The following is a 16142-nucleotide window of genomic DNA, read 5'->3' as shown; positions in this document are numbered from 1 at the left end:
ATTGCCTTTTTCTAGTATAGTGTTTATAATTTTTTGTAGTGCTGGTTTAGCATTCATGAAGTTTCTCAGGTGTTCTTGTCATGGAAGTATCTTATTTCCTCATCAAATTTGAAAGAGAGTTTTGCAGGATACATAAGCCTAGGTTGAAGGTTGTTTACTTTTAGGGCTTAACATATCTCACTTCATGCTCTCCTTGACTTGAGGGTTTGTCTTGAAAAGTCTGATGTGATTTTGATTGGCTTTCCTTTGCATGTGATTTGTTTCTTTTCTCTAACTGCTTGCAGTTTTTAATTCTTCTGTTGGGTTTCTGGGATCTTGACTATTACATGTCTAGGTGTAGATTTTTTTTACCACAGTTTGTTAGAGTTCTATATGTTGAACTTATGTGTATGTCACAATTTTTTGCTCTGTTTGGGAAGTTTTCTGTCATTAATTCTCTGAACAGCATTTTTAAGTCATTAGAATTTTCTCATTCTACTTCATGGATTTCTAACTGTCTTATGCTATTCTTCTTTGCATCATCTAGGAGTTTTTGGATGGATTTATCATGTTCCCTTACTGTTTTTAATGGATCTCTCTCCTCATGGTCACTGACTGCAGTCCTATCTTCTATATCTGAAATTCTATCATCAGATTCTTTTATCCTGCTGCAAAAACTTTCAATAGATTTTTTTAATCTCCTGGATATCTGTTTGAATCTGTTCCATTGATTCCATTTCTTTGCTATGTTGGTCATTATGCTCCCATTTCTTTCCTGTGCTGGGCCTGCATGGCTTCTATCATGTCCCAAGCTCATCTTTTTTTGTCAGTTTCTACTCTTGAGTCTCTAATCATGTCTTTCATTGTGCTCACCATCTCTGTAGTTATCTGGGAAATTAATTCTGCTTTGAATTTTTCTAGAGCCTGTTTTATCTGTTTTGTTACTTCCTGCACTATGAGTTCAGGGTGTCCCAGTGGTAGATTATCAGACTTTTATACCTCATTTCCCCTAGAGTTTGCCACTGGTGAACTGAATGTCTGTCTTTGTGTCTTTTTAAGTGTTTTTTTTTTATTTTTATTTTGTCGTTGGGCTGTCCTTCATTTAATTCCTCGGCCAGTACTTTGGTCTTCCTGACATAGCTTCTCTTTAGCATTTGAGTCTCCAATTACTCATAGACATTCTCATTTTCATAATATTAAAAAGGGCAACTCATTAAATCAATCACAGCCCTTTAGCCTAATTGATACAATCAGCATCACAATAGCATCAAGCACTGCTTAAAAATTGAGCATTTGTGGTAGCTGTTAAACTATCACCTTAAAATCATGTGAATTAAATCAAAATTGAGGAGCAGCCCAAGTTATGTTTATAGTAAATAAACTCTCAATATAGCCATTTTACCCTGTAAGATGGGTAGTTAGACAGAGTTGGAGGAAAGGTATAAATAGGTAGAAGAATTGGAAAAGGTTTTAAGTGAAGCCAGAGGACACAGGATGACCATGCAAACTTTAGGAAATTGTTGATGATAAGAGGGAAAAACAGAGTGCCAAACCAAAGACAAGAATAGAACAAATTATCAGCAATAGGGACTCACTTTCTTTTGAAATTAATTACGATCACATGAAAGAAAAAATGAGAAGAAAAGAAAAGAAAGTAAAAAGGGAAGAAATCTGAATTAGGGCAGGAAACAGAACAAAGAGGGAGACGAAGAATAACATGGGGGAGCAAGAGACTGAGTGGAAGAAAGAAGACAGAAAAAAGAAAGAATTTGCAGAATGTGATGAGGAAAAGAATTTGAAGAGCCTTTTTAATGTTATATTTCTGTTATCAAAATAGACAATATGAGCAGCAATGTGCAGAACTAAGTCATTTAGTCTCAGCTAATTTATGGCAGACCCCTGAGATTCAGGCTGAATTCAGGCTGCAAGGACCAAATTGAGTTCCCTGACATCCTGCAGGATTGAACTCTGCAAGATTCTGCTACAGGTTCCCTCTGCCCTTTCTCTAAAGATAGTCAAAGTTCTGATGGAAGGTGGTGATCCCTCCAACTTATCAACTATGGTGGTCTGATGTGCCTTTATTGCAGTTGCTGAATTCCAGTCTATCTTCTGGAGCTCAGCTTTCTTTCTTATTTTAACTACATTTTCAAAATTTTAGTTCATGATTTGTGATCAACCAATACCATGACTGTTTCAATTTAAAAATACCGCAGTAAAAGAAACATTGGCATTATACCTCAGAATAATCTTTATCACTTTTAATACATATATTTCATTTCTCTTGCCTCTTTTAGAAGAAGTTCTAGAAGTCTTCTTTCTTTCTTTCTTTTTTTTTACCAGGTATTGAACTCATGCCCTTACACTTGTGAGGCAGGTAGTGGAACCACTGAGCTAAATCCCCAGCCCTGGGTTTTTTTTTTTTTTTTTTTTTTTTTTTTTTTTTTTTTTTTTTTTTTTTTTTTTGGTACCAGGGATCAAACTCTGGTCCTTGCGCTTGCGAGGCAGGTGGACAAATCACTAGAAGTCTTCTTTCATGAACATCCTTAGTCATGCTGTTTTTTGCCTTTCTTGATGGTGGAGTCGATTTAAAATATTTAAATTTTATAGACTTTTTATTTTGGAAAAGAGCCAGATTTCACATGATTCCAGATCTGATGAAGAAGGTAGATGAATGCAAATTGAAATTTTTTATATGACATAACTGTGAATGTTCAATCCATAAAGCATGATAAAAATAGAGTGAATGATCATACATGGATTACAGTATAAGCCATACTGTTGTTAATTTCCCCTTACAATACTCAGAATAACCCCATAGATCTGATATTGATTTTGGCAATGTGGCTTTTAATGTAGTAAGTTTTTATGCAAGTTTAAACATTGTACAAAACTTTTGTGCCTTGTTTAATTTTATTTCTAAATATACAATTTTATTGATGTTATTATAAATTAAGTTATTGTCTTTTTACTTTGTTAATCAGATACAATTGGCAATGTGAAATAGGAAGAAAAGTGCTAAAAGTGTAGGGGAAGTGGGAAAGGTAGGAGAAAGGAAATAAGGGAAAAGAAAAAAATATAAGAAAAGGAAAAATGGAAACAAAGTTTTTGTAAATAGGTAAGGGTGGAGTGGGTAAAGGGAGGGCAGGGGTATGGGGAAAAATGAGAACCAAGATGTGTCATGGAAAGGTACAAGAACCTAAAAATGAATGTAATTGTACTGAATACTAAAAAGTACCAATAAAATCAATGAGAAAAATAAATAAAATGTAGGAAGGCAACTGAGTTTATGTATTGATTTTGTAGTTTTTCAACTTTTTTAAAATTTTGAATTAAAAAAAAAAGTTTTTGTAAATCCATATGGTTTCTTACATAAAATGTCATGCCATCTGAAATGAGATAAAATTATATAATTCCTTTTCCAATTTTTATGCCTTCTATTTTCTTTTACTGCATAACTACTGTAGATTGAATTCCAAATTCTGTTTGAATAGATACAGCAAAATCAAACATCTTTGTTTTTCCCGATCTTTGAATAAAAGCTTTCATTCTTTCACCATTCAGTGTCATAGAAGCTTCCATAGCTGCTCACTTTTTTTGTATAATATTCATAATGTTGAGGTGGTTTCTTTATATTTCAATCATGTTAAAATCATGTGCGTGTGTGCATGTGTGTGTCTGTGTACAATATGAAAATATATCGAAATCTGCCACTTGCTTTTTCTGCACTGACCAAGATAATCATGTCTTTTCCTTCATTCTTTTAATGTGGTGTCTTGAGAGATTTTCAGATATTAAATTAGGCTACTATTCCAACCAAACATCCTAATAGTCATGGTTTAGAAGAAACCTTTTAATCTAGTTAATATTCTGTCAAATTCAGTTTACCAATTTTTGCTGGAGTTTTTTTTTTTTTTTTTTTCAGTCAGGACCTTGCGCTTATGAGGCAGGCAACAAAACCACTGAGCTAAGTTCCCACCTTTTTGTTGGAGTTTTTCATCACTATGCATAAGAAATATTGGTCTGTGGTTCCATTTTCTTATTTGTCTTTGGCTGTACTAGTGTGCTAGGCCTTCCAGGACCAAGTATCATAGAATGAATTGCTTCAACAACATAAATTTGTTTTGTCATGGTTCTGAAAGTTTAAGGTCTGAGATCACAGTGTTCATGAAATTTTTCCAGAGGTATCTCTCTTCCTTGTAGATGATCGTGATCTACCTTTGTCTTCATATCTTCTTTCTTTTGTGCTCATGAATGTCCGGTGTCTCTACTCATGTCTTAATCATTTTATAAGTATACAATTAGATTGGATTAACATCAACCCTAATAGTCTTATGTTTATAAAATTTCCATTTCATATTATTTTCTTTTAAAGGTTTTCATCCATAAGTTTAATCATATTATTAGATACTTGTTATTAGGACTCTTTATATATGTTTTTAGGAAAACACAAGTCAATAGTTTGCCTTCTTGGGAACTCAATATTCAAGTCTATCTCACATGTAATATACATTCATTCCTATCCAATAGCCCAAAAAGCTTAGCTCAGTACAATATGAAGTCTAAGTCTCAAATATCATCCAAATATTATATAAACCAATTGTGGGTGAGACTTCAAATATGATTCATTTCAAGAAAAAAATGTTTTACATATGAGTGTATGAAAATAGAAAAGTATTTGTGTTCAAAATAAAATAAAAGACTTATATACAATGGGCATTTCCATCCCAAAAGTGTGAAAGAAGAAAAGACCCACTGATTCAAAACAAGTTCAATACCTGGTAGAGCAATTCTATTAGATTTTAAGACTCTAGAACTTTCCTCTTCATCTTGATGCATCTTGCTTTGGGTCCACCTGTACTACAGCCTTAACACCCTATTGGAGTATCGGCCAATCCTCAAACTCAGGAGTAGCATTGCTCTCCCCATAAACTGAATTATGACCAATTCTTTGAAGTCCTATGTCATGGAATTCTGGTAACCGGAGTGAAAGAAAGAAAACATCCTTCCTCTCCTCAGATTTGAACCCACAGGGCTTGTAATTGGAGTGGCAGCCTACTGGTCTCTAGATGCCTTTAAGGTCATTTTGCCTTTGCTTGAAGTAAACAGTTACTATCATTTGGTTATTTCTATTATCTTATCCTTTAGAATCACAGAATTTTAATAGCCTTCCATAATTTTGTTCAATTTACATACCCTTTAGTCTCATCCAGCAATATTCCTTGTGACATACGGTATATTAATTTTAATTTGTTATAATAAAATATCCAAGTCTTGGTTATTTATAAAGAAAATGTCATTTAGGGAAGAGGGAAGTGAGTCGCGCCATGCTGCGTGTTCCGACCAGGTTGGCTTGTGAAGTAGAGCCAGCGCGGACAGGAGGCCTTCCGCCGGTCGGGATCTGGGATGTCAAAGAACACGGTGTTGTCGGCCTGCTTCTGGAAGGTGGACGTGGATGAGTACGATGAGAACAATTTCGTGGAGGAGGAAGACGGCGCGACGGCCAGGCCGGGCCTGACGAGGATGAGGTGGACTCCTACCTGAGGCAAGGAAACATTACTTCTGCTCTCCAAGCAGCTCTGATAAACCCCCCATCAACACCAAGAGTCAGGCAGTGAAGGATCGGGCAGGCAGCACTGTCTTGAAGGTGCTCATCTCTTTTAAAGCTAATGATATTGAAAAGGCTGTTCAATCTCTTGACAAGAGTGGTGTGAATCTCCTAATGAAGTGTATTTATAAAGGCTTTGAGAGTCCCTCTGACAACAGCAGTGCTATGTTGCTACAATGGCATGAAAAGGCACTTGCTGCTGGAGGAGTAGGATCCATTGTTTGTATTTTAACTGCAAGGAAAACAGTGTAGTCCAACAGGAACTGGCTTTTCCCCACGCAAGTGGGAGTTGATGGTACAAAGACAAAAACCAAATGCCACCACTGACCTGTGGGTAGCATCTGTTTCTCTCAGCTTTGCCTTGCTTCCTTTTCATATCTGTAAAGAAAATTATGTATCAGTTTTTTCTTTAATGAAAATTGAGATAATGTAGGGGAAATTTTGTTTCAACAAGAGTATTTCACCTTCTCATAATCATTTCAATGGTGTGTATACCAGTCTATATATAGTATAATTTACATTAAACTTTAATTGTGCAATTTTTAGCTCCTGTTGGCTGTTTTTTATGTTATTTTGCACTATTTTTAATTAATATTAAGAGATTTGATCAGAATGAAGGTCAGTTTCCTAACTCATTGCTAGTGAGGAAATGATCTTTATTAAAAAAAAAGTATATATGCAAGACTGGCAGCTATTATCAGTGCACAACTGGACCATACTTCCCTTATTTAAGCAAAATGCATTTTTGGAGCTAGTGGTGGGTGAACACCGCTACTAGTTTCCAGCTTTACTTCTGTTTGCCTTCAGATTATCTGTGCTGTTAGTTTAAGTATGCTACTACTTTTTAGCATCCAATTATCATGGCCTCTCAATTTCTTTGTGGTCACCCAGGGTCCAGAGCAAGGAGTCTTGCTCTGTACAGATATATCTGTGAAATACTAGAGCCTGTTTGTCAGGAACAGCAAACTTTTCTTCCCATAGTATGGCTCTGTTTGGGGAAACTACTCCAAATCAGAAATGATGCAGAAACCATGCTGTAATTCTTAATTCTGGGCAGCCTTTGAATGAAATGCTGTTTTCTTTAGAAATACAGTAGCTGTCTTATGTATTATGTGGTATATAATGAGTATTTAATATACCATTTGATATGCCGTATAATTAATTGTCTTCAGCATTTTTCAGGGTAATTGGGGTCTCATAGGATTTGGTTCGGAACCAAGCAAATACAGTCTGTGTTTCAGCTCAGTGTTTTTTTAAAAAAGAAAATGCCACACAGCAAAAAATTGTTTACTTTGTTGGACAAACCACATTGGTTCTCAAAAAATGACTGGTGCTTGTAAGAAGTTGCTAGTATTCAGTGGTTCCAAAATAAACTACCTGAATGCATATGACCAAGAGAGAAATCAGCCTGTGTCTAGTATTTACATTGAGTACCAATTTCATAATCACTGACTTATGTGAAAATTGGTGCAGAAATTCTACAAACTTTTTGCTGTTTTTGATACCTGCTTTTTGTTTTGTTTTGTGTTTTGTAAAAATGATAAACTTCAGAAAATAAAATGTCAGTGTTGAATAATTTAAAAAAAAGAAAATGACATTTAGCTCATAGTTTTTGAAGTTCAAGTACATGATGCTAGTTTCAACTTGGCTCTAGTGAGAGCCTTATGGTCTCAATCATCACAATGGTAGAAATACTGTATGTTTAAGAGTGAGGAACCTTATGGTAAGACAGAGAATCAGATAAAAAAATTTAGGAACCTGACATGATTTTTTTATAACAATTCTTTATTTTAAGAATTAACTCAGATCAGTATTGATCTCTTAAGAGCAATTCCCACAAAGGCCTAACTACCTCCCACTAGGGATCACCTCTTACAGTTCCTACTGTTGTCAGATGCCAGGGATAGCATGATATATGAAGGAAGACTCCAAGATCTCTTGGTCCTGCTCAAAGAATTGGCTGCAACAACTGGTGAACAATTACACACAACATTTTTTCAAAGTAAAAGAAGACACAACATAAAGGAAGACAGGCACTGTAGAAACAAGAAGACAGCAGAATAACAAGATTGGAGCAGTGGCAGTTAAGTCAATAAAATTATTCCAGATCTGGTCCCCCAAAGGTTATTCTGTCCACACATGCAAATTATAATTGACAGGTTGCATCCATTCTGGATCAGGTTACATAGGAACATCCTGTTCCTAGGTTTTATCTGGATCTTCTTATGTGTCAGGCTACATCCTCTCTTCCAGTGAGCCTGCCATGGCCTTAATCTCCTATCTCACTATCACCTCTTATTTAACTACCACAGGCACAAAGCTTCCAATGCATGAAACTTATGTAGGGTAATCAAACTATATCCAAACCATAGAACTCCTCCTCTGGATTCAAAGGTTATGTATTTCTAACAATACAAGTTATATTTGATTGACTCTTAATAGTACAAAGGTCTTAACTCATTCTTTCATCCCTCACAAGTCCAAGTTAAAGTCTCATCAGAGATGCAGGTAAATTCTTTTACCTGAATTTACTATTTGAAGTCATTGTGGCTGTTGTAATACTGCTGTCTGTAGACACCTGATGTTACATGCTGCTAATGTCTCTACCTTCTTGGATTCTATGGTTTAATTCCCAAGACTCCAATAGATATTGTAGTGTAGATTCTTTCCAAACCTTGTGACCTTTTCTCGGGCCTCTGTTCAGCATTCCAGGCTTTCTTTTGAAATATTGCTGTGTTAGAAAGTGCCACAATCCTCTAATTCCTATATTCTTCATATCTGCACAATCAGATTAATGTGGATGCCACTAAGTTCTGCCACTGGCAGTAGCGATGCCCATGTACTTTTGAATGACAGCAAGAGTAGACACAGAGTATATCAGTGGAACTCAGGGAGGTGATTAGAGGTGATACTGACCATTTAGCCAGTAGCGCACTGAGTCACTTTGCTTAAAAAATTCTCTACTTTTAGGACTTTAGGACTCTGATGAGAACTGTGGCTTAAAGAATTTCTGGCATGTTTTCTGGGTTTCTTTCCCATTGTTCTCCCAATTAGCATTTTAGATACTTTTACAAGAGTACCACATTGCATGGTTCTAAAATCTGGATTAGTCAGGGAATGCCATAGAAAATGATCCAACGGACTGTATGGTATAGGTGAGTGAAAGTCTTACACAATAGGATGTGTTGCTTTATCTTCATCTTTGGAAGAGTTGAGAAAGGTTGTCATTAATACTTCTTTAAATGTTGAAAATTTATCATTGAAACCATCTAGTCCTGAAAATTATCTTTATGAAAAAATTTGGATTACTGATTCAAATTTATTACTTGTTTAAAACTGTTCATATTCTCTTTTTCTTCATGACTCTATACAGCTTGATAGATTATATGTATCTCCTAATTTTATCCATTTTTATCGAGATTATCCAAATTATTGTACAGTTTTTCTTAGTATTTTTAAAATCACTTTTATTTGACTCCTCTGTTTTCTTATTTAACCTAGGTATATATTTATCAATTTTGTTTAATATTTGGTGAAAAATTAACTCTTGTTTTCATTGATTTTTATGTCATATTTATCTATTCTTTATTCTGACATATCTCTGCTTTACTCATTAGTCTTTTTTTTCAGCTAACCTTGAGTTTAGTTTGTTCTTTCTTTTCTGCTTCCTTAAGTGTAAAATTAGGATGCTAATTTGAAAATTTATTTTTCTTTTTTTATTATATATTTTATTGGTACATTTTAAATATACAATACAGTTACATTCGTCATTGAGATCTTTTACCTTTAGTTGATGTATCTTGGTTCTTATTTTTTCTCCCTTCCCCTAGCCTCTCATTACCCCCTCCACCCTTCCCTATTTCCAAAGACTATTTCCATATTTATTCATTTTCTCTTATTATTTTTCTTTTCCTTTCTTACCTTTGCCCCATCCCTCCCACTTGATAGAAAGAAAATTTCTTTTTCAATATTAGTATTTACAGGTCCAGTCAGCCCCCGATTTATGAACATTTGAGTTGCAAACTTTCACAGATATGAACAAACCTGACATCATAAACACCCTTAGATGTGAACAAATTGCAGAAGTAGCTCACATGTATATCTTACCATTTTAAGGTAACTGTTAAAGTTAAAATAGTTCACTTAAAGTATTTGTGTGTGTATTTTATGATTTACATTGTATATTTGTATCAATGGTGTATTAGACTCACTTTGTTGGACTTAAGGTTGAATCTAACTTAGGAACATTCTCCTGGAATGAAATTCATTTTTAAGTTGGTGACTTACTTTATAAATTTCCTCCAGAAGCATTTTCAATGCCTTCCATAAGATTTTGTGTGATGTGCATTCATTTTATTTTGTCTTAAGATATTTTCCACTTTTTTCAATGTTTTCTTTCATTCATTTATTGTTCAGTCATTCATTGTTTAATTTCCACATTTTTGTGATTTTTCCAAACATCCTTCTTTAATTAATTTTCAGTTTGATTTCATTACTATTAGAAAAGACATTTTATATTTTATCAAAGTTTAAAAATGTTTTTTGACCTAATATATGATCAACACTGTCAGGTGCAGCCTCAGTCCATGTCAGTCCTAAAATAACAGCCTCGTCTAAGAAACAAACAACTGTGCCTCAACCCACAGTCTTCTGGGATCACCTGATAAAAAAATAAAGAAAATTAGTTGCAGTCCTGTACTCAGTTACCTCATGCAGACCCCACGTTAGGCTGTTCCCAGAAACCAACTCCTTCCCCTTACCCACAATTCACCAATCTTTCCCGAGTGAACTTCCCTTTCCTTTCTGTACATGTCTGGCTCCACAAAAAGCCCTGTACAAAAAACTAAGTTCAGGCATTTTTCTGAGGTATCTGTGAAAGGTGCAGCTTAGAAAATTAAGATTATCTGGCTGGCTCTGATTCTGTACTTTTGTCAATCTTTTAACCTAACAAATACAAAATAATGTTCCTTTTTCACTTGATTAAAATGAATTTCCATTTTAGAATGGAATGCTCTGTATATACTTGTTAGAGCCAGTCATTATAATGTTCCTATTTTCTAGTTACTTATTAACTTTCTCTGGTTTTTATCAATTAATAAGAATTGAATACTGAATTTACTAATATTGTTGTAATCTATATTTCTTTTTCATTTCAGTCAATTTACTTCATAAGCTCTGTTGTTTAGTGCATATATTTAGAATTATAATACTTTCTTTACAATTGACTCTGTTATCATTATATAATAACTTTTTATCTTTCATAACATTCTGACCTAAAGTGATATCAGTTTTATTTTATTTTATTTTTGATACTGGGGCTTGAACTCAGGACCTTTCACTTTTGAGGCAGTTGGTGTAACCACTGAGCTAAATCCCCAGCTCTAAAGTGTGATATTAGGAGAGTCCGCAAACCTCTTAAACACACACACACACACACACACACACACACACACACACACACACACAAAATTGATCAAATCTGTACAGTTAATATTTTTCTAGATTTTAAGTTTTCTTTGTTTTTTTAGTACCGGGGATTGAACTCGGATCCTTGTGGTTGTGAAGCACGTGCCAGAACCACTGAGCTAGATCCCCTGCCCAGGATTTTGAAAGTTTTTATTGAAAGCATGATGCAGGGCCGGGGATTTAGCTCAGCGGTTCGGTGACCTGCCTTGCAAGCTCAAGGACCGGAGTTCAATCCCTGGTACAAAAAAAAAAAAGTAAAAGCATGATGCATAATTTAAAAATTCTGCTGGTTATTATTTGTATTTAATATTTTTGCTATGCTTTCTTAACCTAAACACAACTTTAGCTCTTAAGTCTCTTGAACCCAGAATATAATTGGATCTTTAATTTTCTTCTCAATTTTGCCAAATTAAATCTTTTGATTAGGAATTTTGATCTATTTATATTTAAATAGTTGTTTAGGGAATGTCAGTTCATTTACATTAGTACAATAAAATACCTAAGATAGGGTAATATATCAATACCAGTAATAGCATTTCATTTTTATTTTTCTGTAAGCTAGGAAGCTCAATATCAGAATCATGGCCTGTTTTCTGCCTGGTGAAGGACAAAGAAGTTACAATATTTCTTTCAAGGAGTTCTGAACTCAGTGCAATTACATGATGGAAAGGATTAAATTAAAAAGTACCCATCAGCTAATGCAATTAATTCATAAAAAGTCTGCCTTCTTTACTCAGTAACCTCCTAAAGACCCCACCTAGCACACTGGCAATCACATTAAAGTTTAGATTGCTTTTAAGAATGTATTCAGATCATAATAGGTAGAACTTAGTTTTGCTCTTTTTTGTTTTCTCTAAGTCTTAGCATTTTCTTCTCAGGTTTTCCCTTACTGCCTTCCTTTGTCTATTGGAATTTTAGTTTTAAAAGTTAAAATTATTACTGAATATTTTTTGGACAACTTAATGTTTCAGTGTGACATTTCCTTACATGTACATGTCTTGCTTTGTTCAAATACAATATTCCAAATCCCTTCTCTTGCCTTACCCTCTCTCTTGACACACCCGGTCCTACCTCTGTTGCTAATAGTCCCTTTTTCTTTTCAGGTTTCTTGGAAAATATGAAATACTCGACTTTTTGAATTTGTCTTATTTTAACATAATATCTGTCTTCGTTACTGTCTTGTTGCTGGGATCTACAACTGACATCAAGAAATTAAAGGAGGAAAGGTTTATTTTTGTTTACCTATTTAGAGGTCTCATTTCCTAGTAAGCTGGCTCAATGGCAGAAGCAGCATGAGTAAAAACTTGCCATGGAGCACAGCCCCTCCCCTTATGATAGCCAGGAAGCTGAGAGTGAAGAGAGGAACCATGGAGGGTAATATATTCTACCAGGTCAAACTATCTATGACACACTTCTGACAAGGTACCACCTTATAATATGACATTTAGCTGTAGTGCTCCCATGATTTACTTGCCTTTCAAAAGCCTCACTTATAAGTACATAATGTTTTTTGGGGGGCATTTCAATATAAACTATAACATTCTGTCCCTGGTCCCGAAAACACTCGTGAATTTCTTTATGAAACAGTATATTTAGTCCATCTCTAAGAGTGACCAAAATACTAATGCTCCAAGAACTGCTGAAATGTCCAGGTCAAAGTTTATTCTGAGATTTGAAGCAAATTCTTATCTGAGAGCCTCTATAAAATAAAAAAAGTCAAACACATGCATCACAGAGTGAAACAGGATAAACATTACCGTTTCAACAGGGAACAAAGGAGAGATAGAAAGGGATGAGACCATAGCAACACTGAAACCCAGCAATAAAAACAGTAAATACAGCAGTTCAATGGCCAACATCTGGGACAAAAATATATGAGCTATTGCTCAGGCAATCTTTCTCCTACAGCATTACTAGTATTTACAGTCCCCATGGCTTCTCTCTTAGAGTAGTTTTGCTCACCGCCAGTGTCTTTCCTCAGACATCACATGGTACAGGCACATCTGACTTTCTATGGTCTCCACTACATTTCCAACTGCACTTTCACAGCTTCATGCACTGCCCTTTCAGGAGCATAAAGCCTGGACTTCCAGCATTCTTCTGCAATCTTGGTGGAAGCTATCCTGAACTCACAGCTCTTTCCTTCCTCATAGCTGTAAAATCAGCACCATATGATGATGCCCAGCTCAAGCATTAGCCAGGCCCACTTGGTTTATAGCTTCAGAGTCAACTGAATGCCTGGATTGCAATGTGAACTGAGTCCAAAATAAAAAACAAGTACCTACACAACTGTTCTTAAGCAAGCTGCCTTGCGGATGTCTTCTTAAACACAATTTTTAATTTTTGTTCCCTTGAGTCCCTGCTGATACCTTTTATAATTTCAAAGTATCTTTCCTGTGGATCTGATATAAACTACTAGACTTCCTTCTAATGCTAATATTTTCAGGAATCAAGCTCTCTAATGCCAAAACATTTCTGGAATTTCCTTTCTGAAAACATTACATTTCACTCAATAGTGACATTTGCTCTTGATTTTCTATGTAGACCTGGTTAAAAGCAGCCAAACATATCTATGCTGTAGCCCCAATATTGGATTGTCTTGAAGTGTCCCCTGACATGAATTATTCCAGTGCCCTGAAATTTAATATCTCTCAAAGTCTTAGGACATGAACAAATTGTAGAAAAATATTCTGCCAGAGCATAACATATATGTCCTGAAGTCCACCTGCCAGTGGGATTTTTGTTCCCACCCTAAACCTTCTAAAGCTAGTCTTTAACAGGCTCATTTCTATCCACATGCACTGCATTCTGGTCAGATTTTCTCATCAAGCTTGTTTTACAGCCTTCTAGAATTTCTTTAGCCAACACCTCCAAATTTTTCTTGCAATCCATTTCCAAAAGCTTCTGAACTACATGCTCACGTATCATTACAACAGAAAACTCATTTCTCTGCTACCAAAATTCATCTTAGTCACTTTCTCATTTTTGGGACTCAATACCCAATACCAAAACGTTAAAGGAGGAGAGGTCTCTTTTTGCTCACATTTTTACAAGTTTCATTTCATAGTCAGCTAGCTCCAAGGCAGATGTGACATGGAGCTGAGGTACGATAGAAGTAAGATAGGTAGAAAGAAGACAGGGAAAATTATAGTTTTGAAAATGAAAATTGTAGCTTCAGAACACAAGGTCAGTTTCAAGAGCTTTTTTTTTTCCCCCCTACCAAGACATAATAAGCCTGGATGGTTTTGATCACTCTATTTTATCTGCAAATAGACCACTTTCACCTCTGAATAGACCACTTCTTTTCATATGTATGAACTGTCCCTTTTCTACAAACTAAAATACAAGATGAAACTTCATGTAGACTCTTAAATTCCATAGACTTCTACCCTTTCAAGGAAACATAAATGTTCTCTGTTCCAGAAAATAATCTGCCTTTCTCAGGGACCCTCACTCTATTTCTTTCTGTGTAGATGTTTAAATTGATGCCTCTTACCGACATGTCCAAAATATTTTTCTGAAACCAGAGTCAGAGAAAATATGAACTGATTCTACAGGTAGGGTGAGTTTTGGGTTCTTCATCACTTCTTTGGAAATCTCTGACCCTGTCTGATGACAAAGGAAGGGCCTGTCCTGTAATAGGTGGCTCTTGTCATGGCAGCTGTGAAACAGAGCGAAAAGAGAGGAATCAAAGATACACTACTAGTTCAGGCCTCCAGTGTCCTACCTCTTCTGACCATGGCCTATTTTTTAACATCATATTTTGCTATAGTGCTCCCATTATTCAATCACCTTTCAAATGTCTATAAGCATATGGGGCATTGAGGGAACATCTAGTTATAAACCATAATATTATCTTCAATTTTCATCATTTTTTTTTGCTGGAAATGATATGATTTCATTATTTTTATGGTCAAATAATACCATACATTTTGTGTTTATAAGATTTATTATTCCTTCATCTTTGAAAGGCACCTAGGCTGGTTCTACGTTCCATATTTTAATTAGACTTCAATAAACTTGTACATTAAGTCATCAGTTTTGTATACTGACTTCATTTCTTTCGAATACAAAACCTGGAGTGGTATAGATGAATCACATAATAGTTACATTCTTAGTTATCTGAATACTTTTTGAACTGAAGTTCTAGTAGCTGTAAAAATTTCCATTCTCATCAAAAGTGTACGAAGATTACCTTTTTTTCATATCTTCATTAGGATTTTTGTTTTCTTTATGTTAGCCATTCTGATTTGAGTGAGATGGAATTTCAATATAGCTTTTGTTTGCATTTCTCTGGCAGCTAAAGATGCTGAGCATTTAAAAATATAACTGTTGCTTATTCGTGGTCTTTTTGAGAAGCATCAGACTATCTCTCCATTTATTTATTGAATTACTTATTTTTTCTTGTGTTTTTTTTTTAGTTTTTTTCTTTTTTCTGGATATCAATTCACTGTCAGTTGAATAGTGGGCTATAATCTGCAATTCTATAGAGGTTGTCTCTTCTCTTTGTTGATGGTTTCATTTGTTGTGCAGTATCTGTTTAATTTGATATAATCCCAATTATTAATTCTTCGTTTAATTTCCTGAGCTGTTGGAGTCGTATTCAAGAAATCATTGTTATATAAATATCTTGAAATGTTTCCCTAATGCTTTTTCTTTCTCATGTAGTTTCAAAGATTCAGGTGATACATTACGGTCTTTGTTCTATTTTGAATTTATTTTTTGTACAGATTTAAGAAATCTAGCTTCACTGTTATTTATATGGATGGCCTGTTTTCCCAACATCATTTGTTGAAGACGTTTTATTTTTCCAACATATAATGTTGTCTCTTCTGTTTAGGATGTGATGATTATAGATACATGGTATTTTTTCTGGGACTTTATATTATTCCAATTATTTTTGTATTTTTATGCCAATACAACACTGTTTTTTAGTGGCTCTGTAATAGATTTTCAAATCAGGTATTGTTCTTGTAGCTATTGTATAAGATTGCTAATCTCAATCATGTTAGTAATGCTAGCATATATTAATGTTGTTTAAAAGACCACAATTATCTCATTAACAGTGACATTTCTTTTTTTTTTTTTTTTT

At 34.7% G+C, this 16142-nt stretch overlaps 1 pseudogene; it reads left to right on the top strand.

Moving 5' to 3' along the window:
- The first annotated feature begins 5382 nt into the window (after positions 1-5382).
- On the top strand, positions 5383-5836 carry LOC104861785 (annotated as a pseudogene).
- Positions 5837-16142: the final 10306 nt, after the last annotated feature.

This window comes from Fukomys damarensis, unplaced genomic scaffold (assembly GCF_012274545.1).
Source record: "Fukomys damarensis isolate Sample0158 unplaced genomic scaffold, DMR_v1.0_HiC HiC_scaffold_39, whole genome shotgun sequence".
Taxonomy (NCBI): Eukaryota; Metazoa; Chordata; class Mammalia; order Rodentia; family Bathyergidae; genus Fukomys; species Fukomys damarensis.
The sequence above is the reverse complement of the archived record's forward strand: the minus strand, read 5'-3'. Positions and strand labels throughout refer to the sequence as shown.